We start from the raw sequence: 9,017 nt of genomic DNA, 5'->3' as shown, positions 1-9,017 counted from the left end.
CACGAAACGAAACAATCGCTCGGACATGCCTATCTTAGTCCCTGCGCTGGGCCAGTATACCCGGATGGTTAAATCTGCTAAATTACTTTATTGCAACTCGAAGCCTTCCGTGTTTCCGCTTTCGAACTATTTGCCTACTTTCTACTATTTTCGAAATACTATACTTTAAGTTATGTTACGCTACAAGGGGATTGATTTTTAATTTACAAAAAGTGAATAACAAAGACTTCTTTTTTTCATTTTTTTTAAATCGAGCTTCTCTCGTTTGAAATACAATGGTAATTTCAAATGACCGGATGCACGAGTGTTGACCGACTAAAAAAAAGGGCATTTATTTTTTTGGAAAACAAAAAAATGAAGGAGGATCGGTCACAAAAAATCGAAAGTCATGGGGGCATTTTTGAAGTTGGAACTTCAAAAAATCTTTTTAAATAGAATCGGCCATAAGGGCCCTTTTCATGTGATTATCTACCTATACATATGGGAGCATCGATCTTAACCTAATATTTTCTTTTAAAACCCTTGTAGAAATTATGCTCGGGTTCGGGCCGGATTCCGGCAGGGTTGCCCTGCTTGCATCCGGAATCTGGCCAGGCTGCCCGGTCGGATTCTGGTTGGTTTCGTCACGCTGCGCTGGTCGGATCCGGGCCGGGTGTACCCACTCGGCTCCCGGGTGGGTTACGCGATCGGATCCCGCATACAAATAGGGCAACACGGTCGGAATTCGACAGGTTTTTGACTGGGGTCCTCGATCGCTTATTACTGGACCCTTTTTACCACAGCGAACATATTCTACCAACTGGCAGAGATAAGAATCTTTATCAGCACTTATTTCCACTTGTAAAAAGATGTTGGAATTTAAATTTAAGAACTGCATTCATAATAATAAATATATTAACTACAAACATTGATTCAATGTAAGTAATAAAAAATAGGTTATGATCCTTAAGTTTCTGTAAGGAATTGCATTGTAAGAAATTAAGGTTAAATTGCGTAACAAATTTACCTTAAGCGTAATTTAGTTTGCATATGTTTTTTTACAAGAGATAAAATAAATTTAAGGGGTTTCACGTGACACTTTACTTACCTTTATAAATAATCCGCTTTCTCCAGAAAATTGAATACAATTTTGTAAAATATAACAAATTTCTTAACGGATTACCTGGCGTCAACTGACGTTTTACTGCGTTTTTAGCATTAAAGGCTCCGGAAGTCGCCGAATCGTCATTACGTGCAAGCATGATAACGTAATTCAAAACCTCGTTCAGAAAAAGTTATTTCTCTTCTTATTACGTTTTTTGGTTATTCAAGATTATATATAGATACATTAAAAATAAGAAAAAATCGTATCGTAAAAAAATAAGTATAATTTCACTGGGAAACTATATGTTTCAAAATAAAAAGGAAGTTGGTCAACGATTTCGAAGTCACGGCAAGTCTGGTAACCGCAGAACCAAAAGTGGGAAACCATACAATTAAAATTAGTTTAATTTTTCTTTCGTAATTTATAAAAAAACATCTAAAGCACAAAAAATTTGTCTTTTACCTGTTAGATATTCACAAACAACCCACTTAGGGCAGTCGTTTGTGGATATTTCTTTAGATGTTTTTAAGTTCATGATACTTCTATTAAGCACCATTTCTGGCCCGACTGGGTCCCGGTGGGAACTCGGTCAGATCCCGGCCGGGAAATTAACAAAATAGTATCCCGGTTTGACCCGGACAGATTCTGGCCAGAAACCTTCTTCTGGTCGGGTCAAACCGAGCTATTTCTACACGGGAATTTTAGTAAATTAATTAAAATTATGTTGACTTTTAAAAAGGTAATATGAATTCAAACATTAGCTAAGCAATCAGTTAAGAGTTTTATGGCAGACACGTGTAGAACAACTGTTGGTAAAAATGTGTAAAAAGAAAAATATTTATACAACGTATATTATTAATTTCATACTATATATACGGTATATTGCGCAAGTGTATTGTAAACGTTTATCTAAAGGGAAAAAAGATACTTTATAATGAATTTTGATCCATGAACCAACCTGAAGAAGAAGGAATTTATAGTGTACCTGATAGAGTATTTAAAATTCCCGCTTTTCTCTGGTCTATTTATAAGACTTTAAAAGATTTAAATAATTTAAATGATTTTTAAAGATTTTAGAAGATTTCGAAACATTTTAAAACATTTCAACGATTTCTGATTTGTAACAAGGAAGTCAAAATTTACAAGGTGGAAATTTCAAATTTTGACGAATTCTAACTGTTCCATGTCACAAATTCCCTCTTCGAAGAAGCAATAAAACCTTTTGGTTAAGACAAATATTTTTTTGCCGAGTACCAAAACATATTTTTATGGTTGAACAAATATATTTTGTAGAATTAACCATACTTTTATAAAGGCAATACAGTTATTTCATGTAAATAACAATATTATTTTGTTGAAAGAAAATATTTTTTCGTTGATATAATATATTACATTGATGATAACGAAAATGTTGTTTATTTTTACTTATTTCTAACGGCTTACGAGATCCTTCTAGAAGGCTACAATTTTTATTTTGTTGAAGAAAGCTTTTAAGGGTTATACTCGTTCAGACCCACAGATTCTGAATTTTTAAATTAAAAATAACTAATTTCATGATTACAAATTTTTTATTCATCAATTTTAATCTCATCTATGAGCCGAAAAAGGTTCGACCATCTCAGCCAAGACAAGGCTCGCCTTTAGACAAGTAAACGCCGTTTTACCTGTCGCAGCCATAAAAGTAAGACGAAGGCCTATGTCTCGACTCAGTTTTGCGACGCAGCCAGACATTGATCTTAGAGACGAACTAAAGATATAACTAAGTCGAACTCAATTTGAAACATTTTCAAGGTGTATGTAACCCTATAAGTGATGTATGATATTCTTATTCGAAACCACCAAGGTCCCCCAGAAAAGTGAGTTAGATAGCTTTTTACTGAAATTGTGAGTGCGTGTCGTACCTAACTAGCTAATGGACAACAAAGCATGCGATCAGATGATCGGATTGCCACTGAGGGAATCGGTGAAATGTCACTGATTGTCAGTAAAACACTTCTGGCTATTTCATTCAGTGAAATTTCACTGTAAATAAGCGAGATTTCACTGGTTCATTTTAAGAGAGTTCATGATTCTGATTTCTAACGTCAAATCGAGGTAAATGCCTTTCTATAGCGTTTAACTCTAAACAGAAAGTCATTAATATTGAAAAATGTAACTTAAAGATGCTGCGCATGCGTACTCGTATTTTTGGTACCAGCAATAAATTTCCATGGTACAAGCAATAAACGGTACTTAACAAAAATCGTTATTTGAGACAAATAAATTGTTTTGTTACTATACACACTTTTCTAGTAAACACAGGCATTTCCTTGGTAACAATAGCCAAATTTGTCTAAATCGAACAAAAACTATCCAAAGCAATTATTTTCTTACCCTAACGTTATATTCTTTTTCAGTGTAGTAGAGAAGTTATTTTTTAAAGGACTATTCTTGTGGATTAATATTTTTCGTTCTTCATATATTTTTCTTGGGCTGTGATGGTGAGGTTGAAGTGGAATGAGGAATAATGGTGAAAACTACTTCCCTCTTTGCTGAACCCCTCTCGATTTTTCCATTATTTCACGAGTCCCGACTCAATCTAATCGGACTCGCGGCCCCGTCCGACTTATTCACGTCGGCGGCGAGCAATATTTTAACAGAGTTATTACCGAGTTATTCTGGAATTGATGGCCGCCGTGTAAATCATCCCGTCGGGATTGATGTATGGGTAGAATTGTAGATATATATGTACACAGACTTCCTTTTCCTCCATTCTTTTCTCATTTTTCCATCTTTTTTATCCTTCTTTTTGGTTTTTTGTTTTTACGCAGCTCACTTCCTTCGACGTCGTTCTATTCGTTAAAAAAAACTTGGAAGATGGAATGTATTCAAAAATAATTCGAACACAGAAAATCGCCGATCCTCCATTGTACACCGAAATCGATGCTTAAGGGAGTTTCAACAAATTTGAGCCACACAGGTTCATTCGGAGAATCTAGGGGAAAAGTATCATTTAGACACTGTTTTTTCTCATCCAGAGCAACGTGAAGTGTCGTCTACAAACTGTCAGTCACCTGTCAAGATGATTTTGTTGGGTGTTATTTGGGTGAAATAGATGTTGATAAGCAGGTAAGTTTTAATAATAATTACCTAACTTTTAAACTCCTCCCATTTACAAGTGACTATTAGTGTCTTTGAATAAAAATTGCACTTGGCGTGATATAATATCCAAATCTTAGGTTAGTCAAAACCTACATGATATTGAAACCATCAAAGCCGGGATGTAAAAACTAAGTCGTGACCGTCTGCATCTTAATTGATGCCTATTCGTTCGAAGAAATTTCCTCTAGATTTTCTGTATTGAAAAGGGTGAAGTTAGCTGGTGTTTGAAGTGAAAATACCTAACTGTATATGTAGACGGTCATGACTTTTTCTACACATCCCGGCTTTAGTTTAAATATCGACGGCCATGACTAACCTAACATTTGGAAGTTGCATTAGGAAGTTATCAATTTATTCTAAGTGAATAGTACACACTGTTAAATGAAATAAAGTTGAAAATTAGGCAAATATTATTTCAATTAGTTTCCTTATTAACAATTATTCAGTCTAATATCGCAATGCGAATAGTTGCTTTAACAGGCGTTCAGGTTACTGACAGCGCGGTTCAGTACTCCACTACTCCAAAGTATACATACCCTTGATGCCCAGATGTGCACCTACGTTCATAGGAATACATTTGAGACTTGAAAATTAGTTCAAATGCTGATTGGGAGACCAATGAAATTTGAGCTGCAACAAATTTAACATCAGCGTTTTTCTGTGAACTTTACAGCGCATTTGGATTAATATTTTCTGATGTTATTAGATATTCAAATCTTAAATACAAAAAAAAACGAGGGTGTTTACTAATTTCCGATCACCAATGTTCAGCCCCGGGATGTCTCGAGGTCACATGTCCTTTTTTACATAGATCTAGATCCTAACAGACCGACTGGAATGACTAGATAATACATTTTACTTTGAAAAATAATAAAGATTCAAGGCATAAACTTCATTTTGGATTTGATTTAGTTTTCCGTCGACCCTTAGAAGATGGCATAAACTTTCCTTTCTTTTATTCTTCAACTTTTCATAAATTTAAAATAGCACTGCTCATCTCTTTTGCCATAGCCAAATTTTAAAGGCCCAAAACATATTTTAGTTAAGGGAGCGATCCTAGAACCCTTAAAAACATCTGTCCCTTTCTCACTAAGTTCGACCGAATAATCATGCCAATAAAATGTAATAAAATTTCTACATTTGGGATTGTTAATTGTCAGCTAGAGAAATAGGATACAATTTTCTTTTCTCTAGGTAAGGACGCGACCAAAGTGTGTTCGCATATGAACACAGGCACTGCCCGCTGTGTGACGTTATGGGAAATTTTAGTCAATTAAGTTCAAATTTATACTTTTGGGCCACTTTTCTTTTCTTACTCTAATCTAAAGTAACCACTTTGAATTGTCCCTTCCTGAGACCTTGCCAATCTTCCAGGAGTGGGAGAATTACTTGTACAATCCGGGTTTGTCTTTGCAGCAAATCTGTAGAGTTCAATTTTGTCTTCAGTAGAGATAGCTTCAGTCTTGCCAACAATCGGACAATAACGAACCCATTCTTCGGTTCAGTCATTTCGAATTTGACACAGGCTGCAAAGACTCCTCATGTCTGAATTAGAATTGTTTTTTAAACATTTGACCATATTTTGACTTGTGCTAAGCTTGTACATCCAGAAAACGTTTTTAGGACGTTCTGATTACATTTTTATATTTCGTGAACACTGGGCTGCTTTCTAGAAGTAACCCAATAATTCTGTTTAAGTATTGCCCGGACATATCGATCCGTAGTTATCCAAAGAAGGTTTTGTCTTAAATTTCCATTTCCAAATTTTTACCTTGTAACTTCCATCCAAAGTTCGTTCTAAGATTAATCTTAAGGTACAACCTTTTGAGATTCGCAGACCCTTCGCGTGTGAAAAGGTGTTTTTCAAATAATAGTATACATTTTGTCTCATATTGTATCTTGGTAGAAAGTCGGAGTTATCGAATGAAGTTTTGCTTAATTTAAAGTTAAATTTATTTGGTATTTATGCCCGTAAATATCAGTAGTATTAATTTATTTAAAAGTATCATTTTTTTTGTCTTCTACGATCATCTTCTTATAGTTTGGTAACGCATAACTCAATCTTCTATCCTCTCGAAAGATTGAGGCGAAAGTTTTAAAAATTTATAACACATACGTATAATTACAGTGTGCAATATAGATCGTGACGTATCAACAAAATTCCGGGTTTTGCAGGTTGTAAATATCACATCTACTGCTACTAGGAGCCCGGACAGAATGCGTTTAACATAAGGTTTTCATGTGTTTAATGTTATGTATTGTGATCTTATAATATTTTAGCAATATAATATTTTTGTAATTTATGTTATCGAGTAAAATTGAATACAATTAGATAAAAATTGGTTTAATCATTTCAGGATACGATGGGGGGCCCTTTTCAGTTAATTATTCAGAAAAGTTTTTCGCAGATAATATGGAAAATATAACACAATATTGATCTCCTAATTATTTGCGCAGATCTGGTTAATATGGCAGTTGTTATTTTTTATGAATATATATTTAGTTAAATATTTTTGGTATTCTAATTAGTTATAAATTCTTAGATATAATTTATAATGTCTTTGGAATTATATATATTTGGCGATTAATTAGTTATTAATTATTGAACAGTAATAACAAAAAATTTTCAATCCTCCATTATGACAGTGTAATCTTAATTACATATTTTTGTAACATAGCCAACGGGAAACACCTGTTTTTTGTAATAATTCTCAATTTGTTAATGTATCGCAATTTTTGTTCAAAATCTTCAAACATCTACATTTTGTTCATATTTTCAATTATCATTCATTTTTTAAAAGAAAAAATCATACAAAAATCATTCAAAATCCTTAAAACGCTTTTAAATTTTGTTTTGAAATTTTTCAGAATTATTTTGGATAATTTTGAAAAAATCTTTTGAAATATTTTCTTAAGATTAATTGTTGAATATAGGAAAATTGAGATTTATTTTTATTTTGATTTACAACATAAACAATAAGATAAATAACTTTAGGGCAATTCGAAATTATTTTTAAATTAAAAAATAACTGGAATATCCATTATTTGCATTCCTACAACTAACATCACTCTATCAAAACCAACTTTCTGTTATCGGATACCAAGGTACAAACCTTTTTTTTATTATATCAAAATATATTCTCAAGTGGGAATAATCTAAAAACCAAGTATTTTACAGGTAAAAAGTACATTTATTAATTAATCTATTAACCATAAAATTTATTCACCTCCAAAATATGGTTTTGCTAATAATGAAACTGCTATTTTGGCTTCAAAAGACTATAGGCGTAAGTACTTTTTCATATCTTTCTAGTAGGATCAATAATCTTCAATTATTAAACAATTTAAATGTGAAAATTAAACTCTCAAGCCATAAAATGAATTCAAAAACATAACCACTCGAGAAAATTTAGCAAAAAATTTGTTTTGTAATTCTTTGATTAATTCTAAAAAAATACGTATATATTTAACAATATCGAAGAAGAACTTACCTAAAATTAAAAAATTGCAGTATCTAATTATTATTTATTTTGGTGAAAATATCAAAACAAAAGGAAGATAAGAACATACATAACAGCTTTAGCTTCATTCATATCGATTATGTGGGTAAGGGAACACAATTCATTAAATAAAAATTCAAGATACTTCTTTATTCAAAGTAATTTTGTAGATAATAATGTTTTGAAATTTCGATAGCTTTTACGATAATTAGGACTAATTGAATAGCAGACACGATCTAAATAGAACAGAGGCGAATTACATTAAGATAGGTCGAAAAACACCTTTTTTTAGTAGCGGATTCTAATAGTAGATAATAAGATTTATATTTGTCCAGTAGTAGTAAACATTCTAGATTTTAGTTCGATCAGATAATATTTTCTGTCCTGTGTATAAAAGATGCTCAATATTGATATTAATTATAAAAATTATATATAACTAATAATAATATTCCTGACGACAAATTGATGACTAGAGTTTAAATCATCGTCTAAATTCTAGACAACATGCCTTTAAAAAAACAGGACTTTCTGTAACATAGTTTTTAAAATAATTAGAATGACTTCAAAGTTAAATAAGAAATTTACAAAAAGAGATAAAATTAACACAAGAAAGGATGCTAACAGCACGCGGTATTCCCAAGCGGTCACCCACCCCAGTACTAACCGCACCCAACGCTGTTTAGCTTCAGTAATCAGACGTGAACTCGTGCTTTGCTTTGAATTTGTTTAATAAGTTTTAAGTCTTTATAGATTGTTATTTTAGATTTTCTCCTTTTTTCCGGAAAGACACTATTTTTTAACAGATTATTAAACAAGATACACTAATCATGCACAATTGGAGGTGTAACAAGTTTTAAAGCAATATTTGGAATGACATGAATATATACGGATTTTTTATTATTTAACTTTCTAAATATTTTGACTCTGTTTGAAGTAAAGAAGTTCTTGATTGTTTCTTGTAATGCAAATGAATCGGACCTTAAGTCATCGCTGAAGGGGATTACTGTAGTCTTGAGTAAAAATGCTTTGACTTGAGTTCGACCTGGTTATGTCTTATGTTCGTCTCTAAGACATCGATGTCTAGCTGCGTCTCAAAACTGAGTCGAGGCATAGGCCTTCGTCTTACTTTTATGGCCACGACAGGTAAAACGGCGCTTACTTGTCAAAGTCGAGCCTTTTATCAAAATTGTAACTTTCTAAAAGGATCTCCTAAGCCGTTAGAAATACGTAAAAATAAACAAAATTTTCAGTTTTCTCGCCAAATAAGTGTAACACAAATGAAAATCCGTAAA

This window comes from Belonocnema kinseyi, chromosome 6 (genome assembly GCF_010883055.1).
Source record: "Belonocnema kinseyi isolate 2016_QV_RU_SX_M_011 chromosome 6, B_treatae_v1, whole genome shotgun sequence".
In the NCBI taxonomy this organism is placed as follows: Eukaryota; Metazoa; Arthropoda; class Insecta; order Hymenoptera; family Cynipidae; genus Belonocnema; species Belonocnema kinseyi.
The sequence above is the reverse complement of the archived record's forward strand: the minus strand, read 5'-3'. Positions refer to the sequence as shown.